This window comes from Centrocercus urophasianus, unplaced genomic scaffold, assembly GCF_019232065.1.
Source record: "Centrocercus urophasianus isolate 14NV4802_14NV808 unplaced genomic scaffold, USGS_Curo_1.0 seq_13, whole genome shotgun sequence".
Lineage (NCBI taxonomy): Eukaryota > Metazoa > Chordata > Aves > Galliformes > Phasianidae > Centrocercus > Centrocercus urophasianus.
The window spans coordinates 26,240,598-26,261,176 of NW_024884475.1; positions in this window are offsets into that span (position 1 = coordinate 26,240,598).

Sequence of the window (20,579 nt, forward strand, 5' to 3'; positions counted from 1 at the left end):
CTTTGTCATTTGGACATAAAATTTCCAATGAGTACATGAAATCTACTAAAATTTCTGTTAAGCTAAGTTAAATTGAAGAAATTGTGTAATTTTATTAATAACTACATTTGAAACTACCATCCATAGTGCATATAATAAAACTAGTTACACGATTAATTGTCTATTTCTCAAATACAGACTATATCAGAATTACCCTGAACAGAAATTGGTCACTTAAGAAATAGCACAATAATTTATTTTCAATTTCAATTATCTGTTCTTATAACATACAACGCCAGCCACATGAGGACAGAAGCACAGAGGTTTCTAAAAGCAGCTCATTAAAAATGTCTTTGTTCTGACAATATTCTATTCTACATAACTATTGCTGCCAACACTTCCTGGCAAGGTGGCAGAGTGCTTTACGCTATCTGAAACAAGTGAAGATAACGCAATGGGGGAAAAAAAGAGAAGAAATTTGACGCTAATCCTGTAAGAGGCTTTCCAATGGTAGCCCATACTCCTTACTTCTGCAGAAAGCTTTTTATTCTTGGAGTAAACCCTTCAATAGCAGTACAAACTTCCCTAAGGTCTTCAACACAAGAGAGTGCCACAAATTTTAAATTTTTTTCCTTCACAAATAAATGAAAATACAACAGCAAAATACATATACCATATTAAATACATAGAATTCGTTCAGAAAAGAAAGTAATAGATATACAGTGCAGAGTTACTGTAGTATTTTTAAGCTATCCTGATGTATGGCTTTGAAATATTTGCACTTGAAAGTAAACGGTTAAGATTATATAACAGGTCACACACAAAGGCATAGGTGGAAGAAATCTGCTCTAAAAGGTTGCCTTCCAGTACCTAAAAGGAGGGTACAGGAAAGATGGGGAGGAATGCTTTACCAGGGAGCGTAGGGATAGCACAAAAGATGATGGCTTTTAACTAAAAGAGTGTAGGTTTAGATTAGATATGATTAGATATAAGGAAGAAATTCTTCACCATGAGCAGAGTGTGGCACTGGAAGAGGCTGCTCAGAGAAGTTGTAGACATCCCATTCCTGGAGGCATTCAAGTCAACTTTGGACAAAGCCCTGAACAGCCTGCTCTGGAGGATAGCAACCAGTCCATGCCATGGAGAATGGAACTAGATGATCTTTCAGGCTCTGTCCAACACAAAGCATTCTAGGATTCTAAGGCTTTAAGATTAATTTTTGTGTTAAAATAAAAATTCTTTTATTTTTTTTTTTAATATCCTTTTCAATACTCTCATCTTTTCCATTCGTAGATGTCTTTTTTTCTGAAGATGATTTATTCTTATATTTCTAACAAGAAGAATAAAGAAATTAAAAAATGATGAGCTATGTGATCTAAGAGCAAGCATAACTTTTGCAACATAATATTAACTCCTGTCCCTTTATAGTTCTTGCAGGAAGATTTCAAAGTGGGAGCTTTGGTTATTTTTAAATTTAACTACATTGCAAAGTCATTTTTTTAGGTACTGAGAGTAGTACATGAAGTAGTATTAGTACATGAAGCCACAGAAGAAATCTTCACTACTTGTAACCACACAGATCTGGTGGTGCCACATTCAAATATTTTTAAATGAAATTCCATTTTTAATTGAAATCTAACACAGCTGATTAGGAAAAACTGAGTGACGATGTATGTCACATAATGGCCTGATTTAGGAACTTCAGAATTTCCAACAGTACTTTTAAGAAGTGTTTTATCTATTCTTCTGTCATGTGGTACTTACTGCATACCAAACGTTTATTTTAAGTTTTCTGAAGTAATCTTCAAAGAGAAACATGAAAGGCAATGCATTTCTTTCTAGCCATATTAGTATTTGCTTGCTGGAATAATTGTGTTGCATTGTATTTGACAGCCAAATTGCCTCCTGTCATTAGTAAAAACAAACTTTTAATTTCTGCTCCATTTTTATACTGCTACCATTTCAGACACGTTCAAGTTTTTAGAAAGCTATCTGGTAGGTACTATTATAGTTATAATATATAAATAATATCTAATATAAAAATTGTAAAATAATTTATGATATCTCCATCTTTGGTACAACCTGCAACTTTAAACAGAAAGGTAAAATAAGCATTTTAGGCCACTATGCCCAATACTTATTTTCCCCTTAGTATGATCAGGAAGCTTGTGGGGGGAGGAAGGGGAGGAGAGGGAAGCACAGTCTCAATCATTGCACACAACTCTAATTTTTACAACTCTAAGAACAAAAATCCAAAGCACAAATCCAAAATGCTTTTGAAAGCTATACAGAGTTTAAAATCCTCCTTATTAAGCAAGTATTAATTTTTTCTTGCATTAATTTCAAAATTACCATTATTTAATCAATTCTTAATTTTAAAAGGCTTTGAAACTTAAATGTAATATAGAATTAAAACAAATTATTCATCAGAAGAATAAACCATGTTCTCTGCAATTTTCCACATTAAACAAATACCATAAGAAAATATTTTGAAATTTAAACACTGCATTTCAGTTTTTACCAAGTTTCTTGGCACTTTCTACTAGTTTTAAAAATAAATAAATAAATCAGTCAGTTCCTGGATATTTTCCAAAACTGATAATGTTCACTTATATGCATTTACACGGATTTGGAAGACAACAAAAAAGAATGAAGTAGATATCCCATCCATTGTGAAGTAAAAAAATTGATACTGAACCATGGATACATACATCTAAAATCCAAGTACAATCTATTAAGATATGCATATACACATGCACACATTCACAAAATAAAGGAATCTCGTTAACAGAATTTTTGTACTTAATGTAAAATATCTGCCAGCAAAAAATTAGTGAAGAGTCCTAACTAGGCTATTTACATTCATAACTATACCTATGAACATGATGTGTAAAGCAAACAGAGACACAAATCTGGAGATTCACATCATTATCAATCAGGACACAATGAGAAGAACAATTTTTAAATGCTTTTAAACATATTTAAACATACATGTGAACCAAAAGATTGTTTTGTTAAGCCTTATGCGTTCTTTGATGACCAGTGTGACCAGATGCTATCCGTGTTTTTCATATATTATGGACATTACCAAGAATTGTGCTACCCTACAAATAGGATTATATGACAGGATTAGTTAAACAGAATCATCATAAAGTAGAGAATTACTGGTTTATCAAGGAATAGGAAAAAGAAAAATCTATCACCAGAACATTCAATGCTGGTTAACGTTTATATGTCTGATAAATCATAGGTATTTCATCCTAGCAGGCCTCAGATGGAATTGTTTTTGGATTAATATTGCTTAATCAATGGCCTGGAAGATAGCACACTGCTACATATAGTCCTAACATTAAGCCAAACTTTGGTGCAAAATAAATAAATAAATAAATAGATAGATAAAAAGACTATCAAAGATTCAAAAAACACTCTCCACTAAAATTCTTTCAGTTCAAGTTACTCCCTTTCCTACACCTTATATGTTTAAGATTGAGTTTTCCACCTAATTGTGGCTAGTATTTCTCATAGTACTATTTCACCTGTTACACATGTACTCAAACTGACACCATTACATTTTACTGATAACCTTAAGTAGCCTTAAGTTACATTATTTCCTCAGGGTTTCTGATATTTCTTAAATCTTTTCTATGAAACCATCTAAATCAACATGTGATGGGCATCCTGTCGAATACAATGCGTACCTGCTCACATAATCCTAGCAAGCAATTAATAGGAAAAATGGCGTAAATAACATCCACCTCACCACCTAAAAAAGGTGTTTGACAATCTAAATAGACTTATATCAATGAATTAGATGTCAGTAATTCACCCGGATGGAATAGCCTCCAATTAAGAGAATGAATCAGAAAATGTGGTACTGCTGGCAAAGATCTGTGGTGTCACTGCAGAAATTTGTGGCAGCTTGGTTGCAACAGATTGTCAGTGTGACCTCCCCTGATTAAAGAAGATAATTTCTTTCCAGGAAAGTGATTTAAGCAATAACAAACTATTGAGAACAACCTCTATTCTTGGCAAGCTCTTAGAAGTCTGTTCTAGAGAATAATATCATCACTGAGCATAGTCTGTTGGAAAGAGTCAGTCAACTCCTCCAGAGGATAATCCTAGCTAAGAAAACTGTTGAACATTCAAGGAAGCGATGGATAGGGACATGGATAAGGGGAAACAGTGAGCAAAATTTCTTCGGATTTTCAGAAAGGCACTGTGAAGTTTCCACAGAAAAGTTCCAAAAGATGAAGAAAATGTTTTTGGTAAGGATTGGTACCAGTTTCATTCACTGACTTCCAAATGACGTGGAGAAGGCAGTATGCTGTGTGGTTTGTATCTGCAAATTATATTGAGATCTTCTGGGTAGTGAGGGTATTCCTAAAGACTACCTGAAACCAAGTGAGTGGACAACATTATAGCATGCAGCTTTTGGAATTGATAAATTCATGTACTGATGAGAAGGTCAATCTAAACTATACCTGAATAACCACGAACTCACAATCAAGAGCTAAAACAAAGCTCTAGAAGACATTAGCAGTATTTCTCTGAAATCATCAGCTTAATGTAAGATGCAAAAAACAAAAGCAAATAAAACAAAGAGAATCATTTAGAAAAGATGTTGAGAAGGAATTGTCATTTTGTACAACTTGTCATTTACCATGGATTTGATATTTAAGCATAAACAACAGTTGTTTTGAAGTAAATTATGAGATACTTCCACATCACATTCTTAGGACTCCACAGATGGAAAGTTTAAAAAAACACATTCATCACAGCATTAAAATGAATCAACTATCAAACATTAAGGTAGACTGATGATCTATTTAAACTAACTTTCTTATAATTTTTTTTTTAATCTTTTATTAAAAAAAAAAAAGGGAAAATTGTCCAATATTTGGTGTTGGATTTAACTAATATAAAATCACAAGATTGCAGAGTTATATATCTTTAGAAGCATAACATTGATATGAATTAATATGTTCAAAGAAATAATTTTTGTTGGTAAAAAGAAGCAGTCAAAAATCCTAGCCAGCATTCAATTTTCTGAAATATCTGAAAAACCACTTAAAGGATTACAGAATTACTATAATAAGTGAGATGAGCATTGATGTTAGGACAGTAACAAGAGAGAAATTCGGTGCATACTGCATAAATTCTAAAATAAAGAAACAGATATTATAAGATAAAACAAGTGAAAAGTGACTCACTAAACATCAATATAACAATCATTAATATCCATTCATTTTATGTTGGAGTCATCTTGTTATTATTACATTTTGCACAGATATCTTGATATAAATATTAAAGATATTGTAATAAGCTAATGAAGGAGATAAATATTTGAAGAGAAAATGTTGGTTTTTTTTAATAGACACATGTATACATATAATGTTAACAGTGAAATAGTTCATCAGAAAATCATTTTAGATTGAGAAGTAGAAATGGAGCTTCCTTCGCCCCAAAACTAAAAATTGATCAAAGCATTAATTTAATTTCAAGATGACACTGACATTTCCTTTATTATATTTATGTAATATATACTAATGTAACAGGGGTAACAGTCAAATACTGTTTAAAGATTATCACTGCATCTGAACACATAAATTCCTGACAGAAATCCAAAACATGCTTATGCTACACACAAGTTCATTCTCTGTACTTTAACTTAAAAACACATTCAGAAAATAAGGGCACAAATTAGCAGGATCAGTTCAATTTTAAACCTTACCATTTTTCTGACTATTTTATCCTTCTGCCTTCTATTGTCTAAACGGGTCTCAGTTTGAAGTGAGATCTTTCTTCTCATCCTGTAGGTGCTAATTTAGTTCAGTCCCTCTGTTTGTTTTTATTGTACCACTACCTATCCAGCGGGGAAAGACTGGGAACTTAAATGAGTTCATTCCTAGAACATTATCCTCAGACTTGCTGCTACACTTTTATTATCTGTTTCCTTCAGCTCTCATTAAGAAGATCAATAAATAACTATTAAAATGACTTCAATGGAATTTAGTTCAATTTACCTAAGTAATAAACCTCTTATTTTTGGCTTCCCATTGCTAGAAAAATTCCCTCAGCTTTAGAAGTTGTAACAGTGCCCAATGGATGTGAACTACTCTGTCATGCACTATCTCGTCAGCCATACACTGTCAGGCTTAGTCTATCCTGAAACAAGAACATTTCCAGAAAACCTCTGCTTAAGTCTGTCTTCATCTGTCTGCCACCTGATGAAAATTTCCTCTTTAACTGTTCATCTAAACATTTTTAAAGACAGCAGTCTTTAGAAACTTTCTTGGGATCGAATTGATGCATAGGTTGATCCTTGTCTTCTGTGCTGCACTGGCAGACATTATATTCCAACTTTAATTATTGTTATATTTGTATGCATTTCAGTTCCCCGTGTTGTAACCAATGTTTAGCCATTTTAAGAAACAATACAAAAAAAAAAAAAATTCTGTTCTGTTTTGAAAAATTCAATCTTTTTAGGAAAGTCTTTACACTCATAAATCACAATCTTAGCTGACTAAATAGAGAATATAAGATTCAACTACAAGAGTACTAACTTTTTGAGAAGTGATCAAGTAATTAAGCATAAGTGTCTTTAAGCACTACAAGTACAAATCTCCATCTTTATTTTTCGCAATAAGTTAAAAATTGATAATATATTTATGTACTAAATTAAGTCAGTGATGAGCATATTACAATCAGAAGGAGCAAATGCAAATTCTAGAAAATGAAGCACCTTAACAATTACAATATTATCAAAACATTCTAAAGTTCCTCTAATATTATGAAAATACGTTTATAAAATAACACTTCAAAAAATCAGTGTCAGGTATCTCACTATTATCTACGAAATCAAGCTCTACTCTGAAAATGAATTTGAGATAATTTTAAAGAAAATTAATCAGCAAACCAAGGGCATATTGATGAACCAGTACTGATCCTTCAATAGGATCAGTATTCTTTAGCTAATGGCTAGAGCACAGTTTTTAGCCTTGAATTTTTCCAGTAGAAACATCAATTAAATGGAAAGATTGCCTGAATTCTCAGTTCTATATCTTATTGAAATACCAAGACATGTTACACTAGACATTAAAGCTACAAACACATATTGGGGAGAAATTTATATTTTTTATATATTTAAGTTTATTTATACATGGAGCTGGTAACTTAAATGAGATTTCACTATACTGACAACTGAAGTGATAAAAATTAGACAAAAACCTGAAAGGAGAGAAAAAGGATCCAACTGGTTCTCTAAGGCAATCTTCTCACCTACGAATATAGCAGATAGCATTTATTCAGTATTTTCCACAGATGCTATGTTTCAGTGTAAGTCTTTGAAAGAAACAGTTAACATTACATAAACACCACAATTTTTGGTAAGCTATTTAAATTAATTTTGAAGAAAGAAAAAAATTAGGTAAGAGGCAGCCATTGCTTTCACTTTGCATATTTGAAAAACATTCCCTAGAGCTAAGCTGCATATGAATAGTGAAAGAAATACTAAAGTTGTGATGATAAGATTTTGTGTAATTGAAAGTCCTCTGGGAGCTGTTTTTCAACTGTTTTCTATGTGCATGTCTTTTTATGTCATTCACATATAAATTTAATTTGTCTTTTGGTCTTCAAAATAACAAGCTTCTAAAAATGGCATATTTCTTTTTTTTTCTTTTTTTTTTTTTTAAATAAAATAACTACATTTTTGCTTGGATAAGAAATTCAAAAATGTGCAATGAACAAAGGCAAGTAGTTCTTTTTAACTATCAGCTAGCAAAACTTTGATATAGAATACAAGTATTCTGTAATAATACCTTTCATCATGTATCACTGAAAATAAATATTTCTTATACTGTGGATATAAATTATGAGCTCTCTCTTTGAACCTAAAAACTGTCTCCTTTTTTCCTTACTTCTACTAGAATGGACAACTTTATTCTCCTACCTATTTTAACTTCACCATTATAAGACAATTTCTAGAACAATTTTTCGTCCTTCCATTTATTCCCAGATGTCCCAAACTGTTCACTGTCCAGACACCAAATTAGTACATCTACAAGAAGTAACAGAATTATACTGACCTATGTATCAAAATTTTAGTCTAATGACTGAGTGGTATTTTCTCATTTTGGTAAAGCAAGTAATCAGTTTTTCAGCCTTTATTGATATTATTTCTTTATCCTAACTAGATAGATATCAATAGGTAATGAGTAGAACACAACAATGCTCTGCCAGCATTTCTCCAAATAGTAGCAATGTTTCTGTTGTAAAAGCCTAATGAGAAAAAGACTGCTGCTGAATAACCTCATGGCAAGAACATTAATACATTGTTTGCTGTAGATAAGTTCTTATTATTTTTTAAACCTGAATATAGCAGAATTAATATTACAATGAGGCTTTTTTTAATCCAGCTTTGAGCATTTCATTTCTTCAAACATGAAAAGAAATGATAGTGACAATCAAAGCTGAAATTGAACATTTAACAGTGTTTGGGACAGTGAAGAATATTTATTTCTTCAAGGTGCAAGAGCTAGCAGCCTGGTAAATTCCTTTTTACATTCACATGACCAGAATTAAATGCAAGCATGACATCAAAATTGGTTTCTGTTGATTCTTGTGTGGGTAAAAAAATCTGGGAAAGGTTTAGAGCCCTTGCAAGAAAAAAAAAAAAAAAAAGGGCAATTTATATTTACAGACATGGCAAAATGAGAACAAAATAACCAAGCAGTTATATCTCTTGTAACATGTTACAGTGCACTTTGTTCAGCAAGTAGAAGCTGCTCTCAGAGGGAAGGTAACATGAATGACTGAGAGGACATGCTTATTTTTACTTTAGTAACAATCTCAGCAGAACTATTCAAAATTAACAGTGGATTACAATAAACTCCTCTATATTATGTTCACTGTCTTTTTAAATCTCTCCTGTTCAGAAAAATGTTGTGGTCTGTTTTTTAATCCTCTGAACATTATCATTTACAAATAATCCTCATTAATTCCCCTATAGTAAGACTGAGGTGACAATGATCATTTTACTTTAAGAATGATTTCTGAACGTAACACAATTGTAAAAGGAACCTGATCCCTGTAGAGCTTTCAGTGCAGTGGACACACCACAATCCCTCTTTATTTAAACTTTCGAATTGCATACAGATCAAAGTAGCCTGCTTTCAGACTACTTTGATGATAACGAAAAGCATGCTGTGAAATCCATTAGTAACAGAAATGCAATAGCTCTATTTAAATGTGTAAATAAAGTTGAAAATTTGTAATAATTAAGTGGGCAAATGTTCAAAAGGATAGAATTTATGTATGGAAGAGATAAGAGAAATAAATGAGGAAGAAGCAGACAAAAACATACTGAAATCTAAGATACATTAACATAACAAACAAATAAGATAGCAACTGAGTGCCTCAACTACCAAGAAGAATATACAAGCAAATGTAAATAAATGTTTAAAAAATGCTTAAATAAGTAAACTAAAAATGTTCCTATTGTTTAGATGAACACACTTCAATGATTTGTAATGTCTTGTTCAGGCTTACCGAACAAACACGGAGTCTACCAAAACAACCGAAATAAGAAAGAGGTCTGCCTCAACAGGCAGAATTTAAAGCTAAAATAAAACAAATTTGAGAACTGTCAAAATTCCTAGATACAAAGTTTGGAATATAACCACATCACAATTTTACTGTTCAAAGCACGGAACACAGATTACACGATACTTCATTTGGTGAATCAGGTTTTTTGCTGCATCTTGCCCACAGTGTTGGATACTGACTTCCAATCAACTTTACTGCAAATACTTCTCACTTTGAGAAAGAGCTACTTTGGGTATCAGATTTGTTAGTTTCCTGGAATCTCTTTATTATTAAAATAATTTTCCTCATTTCTAAACCACTTGATCTCTCACTAACCTTTGAAACTGTTAACTAAAATTTCATATCCACGCTAACTGAAATAAGTAATTTTAATTAAATATCATGTAAATTTTATTGCTGAATTCCACAGATATCTATGCAAACTGTTAAATATTTCAAGAAGTATTAATTTTGGAATCCCTCTTTAGCGGAAAAACCTAGATTAAAAAATGACAGAGAAAAAATAGTAACAGCTCTGCTTGTAGAATGTTATTTCATACCTATGTTGATTTACTTAAAATAAATACTTAAACTTTTTCATTGCTCAAAAAAAACCAAAAAAAAAAACAAAAAAAAAAAAAAAAAAAAAAAAAAAAAAAAAAAAAAAAAAAAAAAACCAAACAAAAAACAACCCTGAGGCTAGCCTGACACTCAGGGCTTTTTGTCACTTCACAGAAGCTAGCATTGCCAAAAATCTGCAAAAGCAGAAAACATTAAATGATGCTATTTGATATATATTCCAGGGAACACAGCTATTCAGAAGTGATATTTCCAAATTTTGCAGATCTCATGCAAAGCACCCGCAGGCATAGTTAGTACAGATTTTTTTTTTTATTTTATTTTCCCACTTCTAAAATTGGGTTTTCTTTCCCAGATATCATTTCTGTTTAAGTTCGAGGCCCTCACCAAAAATAGAAATCCCTTACATAAGGTTAATGCTATACAGTGTTACACAATGCCTCATATTAGTTCTGTTTGTGCAGCATAGATAAATAAATGAAATGTGAGAAATAATGTTTCTATGTATGGGTAGCTGATAAATTACCTCTATTTCTGATACATATACATACACAGGGCCTTTTGTTCTCTGTTGGAAAGACTCATACCTCTGTGTGTTATTATATAACACAGTTTGACTTACATTGACTTAGAAAGTCAAGTATTCTCTCTCACCCAACAGTAAAATCCAAACTGGACAGTGACAGACAACTGCACTCTCACCTATCCCCCATTTCTTTCCCTTGTTAGGAAAGAGTGATTTATTCATTGCTTAGTGAACAACCTCTTAAACTTACTTCATATATTGGGTATCCCTCTAGCCCGTTTTGCCAGCGTTTTGTGGTGTATTTCTTTTCCCCAGTTCATTTTAAAAATACACTTCCTACTGTCTGCCAATATTTCTGAAGCTCGGATATATTTTTAGGGTGATGCAAATAGATTATAAACTAGTCTGCTCTTTCAGTGCTCTTTATCCAGCAAGTCAGTGCCAGAATGCAAAGTGCTCTGCCAGCAAGAGCAACACCAGAGTGCAGAATTCACAGAGATAGAAAAAGGGCACCCCGTGAAAATAATTCAGAGTATTGGAAATGCAGAAGAGTGTCCAATAGAATCTACTGCTTGGAAAAACTCATACCTTAGGTATCCAACAGGACTATACAGCAGAAAGAAAACAAAAACATGCAGCTATAAAAAGTTAATAAAGCATTTAATAAAAGTGGTATAAACAAATCAGTAGAAATGAATAATTGTTGATCCTTAAATAAGATAGTACAATATAACCAGATCCCCCACAAGGAGAATACTGTCAGCAGCATTTCAGTTCAACTATCCTGAAGAAATGCACATTACACGTGGACTCTTAAGAACACTGGTACTTTTGCTCAATCTCATTAATTAAAAAGATTGAAAGAAAAGAGGTTACACAAATCCAGTTTCGTTTGTTCTAAACGCAACCATGGAGACAGATTTGCAATTCTAAGCACAAAAAGATTACTAAATAATTCTTCTGCAGTGCTGTTCATTTGCATAATTAAAAGCTGGCAACTCTTCATTCAGTGTTCATTTCCTTTACCTACTTGCAATATTTTCCAGCTTTCTCTGCGTACATAATTAAAAAGCAAAATTTACAATTTCTAAATAAATAATACTAGTCAGCAACTATCTAGTCTAAAATTTATAAACTACTACTGACATTTATTTATTTTTTGCTTTATATCACAGTTATCTCTATCCCCTAAATTAGCCAAGCTTCGTTCTGAACTGAATTCAAGCGTTGAGCTTTTTCTGTACCTCCAGTTACAGGTCCAGAGCTGTTCCGCTCTTGATTTGTCCAAATCAAGAAGCAGTGTATACTAAGTATACAGTGATTCAGGCAGAGACAGAACTCCTCCTCCACCTGAACTGTTACAAGTCCATAGGACCAGACAGGCTCCACCCTAGGGTGCTGAGGGAGCTTGAGGAGGTGATTGCCAAGCTGCTCTCCATCATCTACCAGCACTCCTGGCTACCTGGAGAGGTCAGGCACTGGAATGGCCTGCCCAGGGAGGTGGTGGAGTTGCTGTCCCTGGCGGTGTTCAAGAGGCATCTGGACGAGGAGATACAAGATCTGGTTTAGTACCTTATGGTAGCAATGGTAAAGGAAGGACAGTTCGACTAGATTATCCTGTAGGTCCTTTCCAACCTTGTAATTCTATGATTCTATGAAGTACAATTGACAATAAGCATTGCAGAATATTTCAGGGAGTTGGAAACAGGGCATCACCACAGACCAACCCAAATCCTCCCACACACATCCCATATCAAACTCACATCTAACTCTATAGTGGAATTTAGTCACTTAAAGGAGTTCTCAAGAGTTCTATTTATCTACAGTGTTTCCTACTACAGTAGTAAAAGCTAAATACCTTTACATGGAAATTCAGAACCAGAATGAACTGCCCTCCAGAAGAGCCACCCATGCAGCAGCATGATGCAAACAGCTCAGAGAACTTAAGCTTCTCTCAGCACCAGCAACCTGGGATAAATGCCTGAAATTATGCTGATGAAGCTGATCACTGAACTAAATGTAAATAGCAGGAAGAGCCACGATTACTCCCAGTGTACTTCAAATGTATCTTCACATTTTGCATTTTGGTACTTTACAAAGCCTTTATAGTTGGATAACTAGTTATCAGACTTACAGAACCCACTGCCCAGCATAAGTTTGCTTTCTGTTTTCACATCCACTTGCTAAACAATGAGCAAACTGTAAGCTAGATTTATACTGTGATGAGCAAAACTCTCTCTGCAACATTTACATATGGGATATTCTGACATCTTCACAAATAAACTGAGAATCGTGAAAACAAATTTCCAAAGCATGTCTTGTAATTTAACAAAGTACATTATCAGACTTATCAGTAAAGGGTTTCTAGAGGTGACACAGAAAGAATATGAATTATCCTATTTCTGAGCAAGAATCATCTTTATTTCCAATGCTCTGTTGATAAAATTATCTTAAGTACTGTAATAGCGTATGCATGAACACTCTTACTGAGTTGCTTTTTCTATTTACTACATATAGCATTCCATCAAAAACACTGAACTACTGAACTGGCACTTGGCAGCATAATTATATCTATTTTATTCTGTTCGTGATCAGATTGCACTCCATTATTAAATTGACGTTCTTGTAAAATACAGATGGGTGACATGGCAAAAGCATATGTTATAAACTATATTGGATGCTAGGATATAGAAGTGGCAGACATTGCTGAAGTAGACAAAGCTGTTTGCTCTGAAGCCCCCTTTAAGATGAAAACTTCGGGAAAAAAAAACCCTGCATATGAACATACAGAAAGTAATACATATCACAGTTGATGAATCTGAAAGGAAAGCTTAAAATTCATCTATTTGTAATACAATTGAACATTTAATCACTAGTTACTGAGGCAAGTATAAAATTCTGGACGACAATTACCAAACACTGACTTCCGTGCAAAATATACTACAGCTTTTATTAATCCCACCCGTGAATGATTGTATGCATTATAAAAATATTTGTAAACTTTAACAGCAGGATCCCTCTGAAACTTAAAGATAAAAAAGTAAAGCAAAAGAAGCCTAATTGAAGGGAAAACTCCACTTCTTTTTGATCACAACTGCCCGTACATCTCCTCCTCTTTTTGCACCCTAGTCCTCAATGACAGAATCCAACTCTGATTCTTACTGGTGACAAATGCAGTAAGTCACACTCTGACTTGTGAGCTGACCAGTAATCTATTTCTTGAAACTCTTTGAATTGAATTCTACATTCTGTGTAGAATTCTGCATTGAATTCTACACAGACTACCTTAAGTAAGACTTTGGAATAATTTCTTCTTCACTCAAATGAGTTACATTGAAGTTCATCAGTGGAAGCAAGGAGTAAATCAAGCTACAGAAGGTTTCCAATATTTCACAACTGAAATGGTTAACCAAAAAAAGCAGAAGTAATATGCAGCAACTTTCATCGATCTAAGCAATTTTAAAATTAGTATAGAATCATAGAATCCTCAGAATTGTAAGGGACCTCTGAGGGCCATCTAGTCCAAGTCCCCTGCAATGAACAGGGACATCACAGCTAGATCAGGTTGCCCAGGGTCTTATCCCACCTCACCTTGAAAAGTCAGAGCATCAAGCACAACCCAAGATAAGCTGTTCCAATACCTCACCACCCTCACTGTAAAAGATTTTTTTCTTTATGTCTAACTTAAACCATGGCTTTAAGCCATTTCCCCTTGTTCCATTACCACAGACCCTGCTAACGAGTCTGCCACCTTCATTCCTGTAACTCCGCTTTAGATATTGAAATGCTGCTATCAGGACACCTCACAGCACTTCCTGAGTGTTCAGAAAAGCTAAAGGCCTTACACTAATGGTGTGTGGTCAGGACAAGCAGTAGCAAGAGCCTGATAATTAAAAAGAGGAACATAGATGACCTACCAAGGCCTTATATCTGTTCCTCCTGAACAAGAATGGTAACAGAACAGTGAACAGTCTTCTGGGGAATGTAGTTGTCCTCTTCTGGGACAGGTACCCAGAACTGGAGCATTAACTCTTCAACTTCCAGTACACTATACGGTGTTATGATGTGGAATACTGATAACCAAATATCATTAAACCATGACAGTTGTCCTCCTGTATCATATTAGAATAAAATATAGTGCAGTTGACTTTGGTGAAAACCCAATCTTGATGGTTGTATTTGAACCAGAAAAGACTAAGTATCAGCTGTTGACTAAATTATATTCAAAATCAACTTCCATCATTTTCTGGGCCAAATTTCATTTCTAATGTAAGCAGGCAACACTCCAGCACTTGCAATGCACTTGTAACTAATCAGAAAGGAGAATGAAAATTGGCCTTCAAGGTTCACATTAGCAATCCTTATTTTCACTGCAATTATTAAAACAAAAATTATAATTTACCAGAAAACAAGTGCTGACAGTTTTCTTAGCACACTCTGCTTACATTTTCCAGGCATTTTCTGCTTTATGGATAAAATAAGTGTCTCCAGAACATAAATAAACAAACACAGAAGATCCATTAAGTCCTCTAGTGTCTCTTCAAATCACTGTGATATCTGATAAAACGTATGAACTGACACAGTTGGCACTGCTGATACAAGCCCTTATTTCACCTTGCAGAAAGACTGGTACTTGGCATAGACCAAGGAAAAGACAACAATCACCTGCATTTTGTGACAAATGAGTTGACAAATGGGAAGAATGTATAGTTAAAAAATATCCTTATACAAAATAGGCATCATTATTACCTTTCCTGACTCCCCAGTTCTCATACCACACGTACCCTGGTGCCAGAATCCGCCCTCATGAATAGTAAGGTGGATTAAGCAAGTCACTGCCCTCTCATCTGCACTGCCAGGGCTGTGGTTCGGTGATGTGGGACGGAACAACTCCTGCTGACCAATTTCAATCCCTTGACAATAAGCATCTGGAGGAAAAGAGAACATAACCTGTCTAATAGCAACTTGATAAATGTGAAAACATATTTATACTTGCACAAATAATTACTGACATGAGGTTTACTTTACAATCTTGCCTGCGCTACCACAATCTAATCCAAACTTCAGAATTTTCAGACTTGTCATCTATTTGACTGAAATGCCCTCATTTTCCTTTTGATATTCTTTGTAATAAATGAAACACTTGGGATTTGTTTTTTGTTTGGTTGTGGGTTTTTTTTTGTTACGTATATTTCCCTTTTTGCTTGCTATACACTCATGACTCTCACTTTAAAGAGCTAAAGGTACTTTACTTAGTGCTTTTGCACAGAATAAACAGACCTCCTAGGAATAAATAAGCAGCATAATCAGATGAAATGAGAAGTAGAGAATGTAGGATGTTACTTCAGTATGATAAGACACTAAAGCCTGTTATAAGCAAAACAAGAAAGGAAAGGATAAAACAGTGGCTCTTAAATCCTTACACTCTTGTCACCGTACTATATACTACCAAAGTTGTAGTTGACTTTATTTGGTGGTGAAATATATGAATCTCCAACTCCCCTGCCACATGCAGGGTCACAAACCTCCTCATTTAATACTAGACCAGGATGCCCAGGGCCCCATCCAATCTGGCTTTGAATACCTCCAGGGATGGGGCATCCACAGCCTCTCTGGGCAGCCTGTTCCAGCACCTCACCACACTCTCTGTAAAGAACTTCCCCCTGACATCCAACCTAAATCTTCCCTCCCTCAACTTAAAACCATTTCCCCTTGTCCTGCTGTTATCTACCCTTTCAAAGAGTTGATTCCCCTCCTGTTTGTAGGCTCCCTTTAGGTACTGAAAGGCTGCAATGAGGTCACCCCGTAGCAGGGACACCTCTACACAAGGTTGAACTTATGACTATGCAGACATGCTGACAACCTGAGAAAGTAAGACTTTCAAGGGTCACCTGCTTCACAGTAAGCATGCAAACATACCTGCAAAATGCCTTATGAATTCGCTAGAGCCAGATATTATGATCTACGTAAGACTGATCACTCAGTCACTGTCTAACACAGTACAAAATAATGCCAAACAAATGTCTCTTTAAAGGAGACAGCAGACTGAATTGTATTTAGCAGTTAACGTTATAGAATGGCATCAGTAAAGTACCTGATTTTCACCTACTGACATCTTGTTCAACATGGAACCAAGTTAAAAAGACAATTGAAAAGACAATGTTTGTAACCCTAGAAAATTATCTACCACCTCCCACGTTACACATCTTATCAATTAGATAAGTAACAGTTATTTTATCTTTAGAGCTCAGAACAGGAAAAGTATATGACATTGTAAGCAAGAAGATATGACATCTGAACTATTGATTATTGAAATGCCAAATACTCAGAAAAAAAGTCAAAACCACCCAAAGAGCAGCCTCCATAATTCCTTCAGTTAAGACTTGGATTCATACAGATCATTTATTACATTTAACATAGAAGTTATTATTTTACTTCTTTTTCCCCGTTTCTCCCTAGTTGCAGCAACATATCTGTACATTTCCATAGGACTAATAGAGGCCTGCAAGACAAAAGCTGGACACAGGTTTCAACAACTGTCCCTGGCACTGGTATCACTATGGGATCTGTTACTAGGCAAACACGCTGCTAAAAGGCACAGAGTATCATGTTACAGCAGGCCCTTCCTACCATATTCCAGCTACGCAGGAGAACACATTCTGTGTCCACAAAAGACTATTAAAAAACAGCACCACTTAAAAAGATCATGGAATAGATGTCTCATGCTGTTGGGTCTCCAAAAACTTGTATAACAGGCACTTGGCAATGAAATGCTTTTATTTATTTAAAATTCAAAGGATGTTTTGCTACTGTTAAGAAATCTCAGTAATTGATAGGACACATTAAGTTGATTCATCACCTCCCACCATCTTTAAACCATTTTTAGCTAGGGTGGTGGGTGAGTCCTGGCTCTGTCCTGATGCTACTTTTAAAAGCTCTCTTAAGAGCTGACAACATTATCCTGTTATGTGAAAAATAAAGTATTTTGTTTTAGGAGATCTGTGGTTAAAGCTTTCACCATTCAAGAGAGATGGATGCCATTCCTCTCTATGCTAACACAGGATATAAATCTTTGAAAATCAGCCACAAACACAGACTATAACTAGCTTGGAAAATAGGTATTCTTAACCTCTCTTCAGGAAACTAAAAACTACATGTATACAGATACAGACAAAATCATCTAGGCTTCACAGCAAGGCACATCCAGCCCTACCAGCAGAATAAAGTAGAGAAAAACAGGGAATTGTAGAAGTCCTAAAAGGACTCTACGTTCTTTTCCTTCTATCTATGAAGTGTAATCTTGAAAGTAAGAATCAAGAATGTTCTCTTTGGTCTAACATGTTACCATGTTTGTAAAAACAATGTCTCTTGGCCTTGTGACATTTCACCTCATACTAAACAAATCCGCACAGGTGAAGAAAATGAAAAATCCAATCAACGTTTATCAAGGAACCTTCATTTTATAACAAGTGAGAGAGAAAAAACAAGACTAAGCATACAGTTCTACCATTCCACTAAAGTATTTCTGGACACACTACTAGGAAGCATGCTAAAACAATTCTCCATTTCTGAATTCATGTTGTTCTGCTGCTGTCCTCATGTACTACTACTCTCATATTTCTTTTTAAGGAGTATAAAGTGAACTAACTTAACTAACAGTTTCTCATTTCTTAAGCTGAAAAATATTATCTATTCAGAGATAGGCAGAATTCAATAAAATCTGACTATAGCAATTTAGATGCAATTTCTATCTTCCTCTGCTCATCTGCAAAACTCTGCAATACTTAATAGGCCTTGAATTTGAATGCAGAGCATAAATTAGAGTCCTAGTTCTCACCATCTTTCAATCTTTTTGCTTAAAATAAGCTGTACTGTAATTTTACCTACATTATCAGTTAGTTTAACTCAGAATTTGCCAACCTGAATTTTCCTTCTATTCAAATATCATTCTCTGAATCAGAAAACAGTTCAAGCATTCTGTGCTGAATTTCTGCACACTAAAAACGAAATGCATGCCTCATAAACGTAAGTTATTTTTTCCCCAAGGAACTTCAGTAATTTTTTTTTCTGTTCTTAAAAAAAAAATTTAAAAATCAGCCTGGTTATACTTGCACATTTCTTTATCATATTTTCAAGCTTTTTTCTCCACATCTCTACAATGCAGAGAAAAGAAAACAGAAACAGAGGTACAAAGGAATGTTGTGCAGCAGCTCTAAGAAAAAAATCTAACAGTTTTCAGAATCATGGGTCATTTGCACAGAAAAGGAAACGTCAAGATGGTTTTTACAGAGCTAATATTTTGTGCATTCAAATTCCTTGTTCATCCATATTTAGCTGAAACATGGAGTAGTTTTGTGCCTATTTTAAGGCTTTACAATGAAGAACTGTGCAGAGATCTACAGTAATTTCTGTATATCTCATTTGTTTCCCCGACCAAGCCTGCTTATTATCCTGTATATAAGCTTTTCCTCAATCTTGGGCTAAAGATTAGTTTTTATGACAAGTACTAAGAACGAGCACAATTCATTCTAGCAGACTCATCAAACATATTAAGACCAAAAAATAAAAAGTTAACACTGACAATTGTGTAAAAGTAGCTAACTATTTTGACTTAAGTTTTTTAATTAGTACATTCAACACACTCCAGAAAGGTGTTTTCCACGGAAAAAAGTCACCAGAATTCCATGGTTTTACCTTCTTTTCCCTCCTTCAATCAGAAATTAAACAACTCCTCCTTATTGATCAATTGTTACACCAATGAGCCTGTTAATCTTTCTCTAGAACAGCAGTGCTACTGAAGAAAAATGTTTCACATCAACTTTCCACAAAAGCATAACAGTGATCATGATTGTAGTTACATGAGTAAGGATAACTTCAGCAGGCTCAAAATTCAGCAGCTTCACTGACTTATCTTCCCAGCAGAATCGCCAGTATGGTTTTAATGAACACATTATTTACCAGCTTGCTTCCATACACCTGGCTCTAACATATAAGAACTACTTTATAAATGGACAAGCGAAGCCAAAATGTAAATGTATGACTTCAGAAAGGATGAGCAGTACATTCATTTGATATTATTCTGTGCAGGTCCCGATTGCTCATTTTTACTAAAAAGTAATTAACTAAATACAATATAGTGGTTTCCAGCTTATTAAGTTATTTTCATGGGGATTTAACTAAATTAGTTATAATTAGAAATAATGAACTCTCTAAGAGCAAAGGGTTCAACTGCAGAAATTTGTCTATTGCCTGTGACTCCTGTGTACTATAGTATTAAAGCACACTCAATTCATCTTTATACACAAGCACTTAGAATAAATGTCTAAAAGTTCAATACTTAATTCTCTCATCATACAATGCTAGAATGAAGTAAATAATAACAAAATAAAGTATAAAAAGACAAAAATGGCTACATTAATTAAAAGAGAAAAGATTAAGTAAATATGATTTAATGTGGATTCCCACAGAGACTGGAAAAAAAAAAGTCAACAGTTATTTTTGTTACACTTTGTGTTTTGGTACTTCATTATAAGAAACATGGCAATAAATTCAAAGCTTTGGCTGCATTAAACAAAAATTGGAATAACACCATTATTTCCATCAAGTCACCAAAAAAAAAAACCAAGACAGCCAGTCTACAGAATACAGGTCAAGTTTAAAATAAAAACCCTTTATACCACTGCCTTAAAAAACAGCACAAACCCTCAAGACTGACTCTATTAAAGGTTTCTGGATGTCCTAGAGCAGTAAAAAACTTCTTCATGACCACATCCACTATTTATTATATCGGTAATTAAATATTGACACATACATTCATATGCTCTTCCTTTTCATACTGCAGTTCTCACTTCCTCACCTCCCTTCATTCTGTTTTGCTCTCTTATTTATATGGTCTTTTCATTTTTTAATCTTT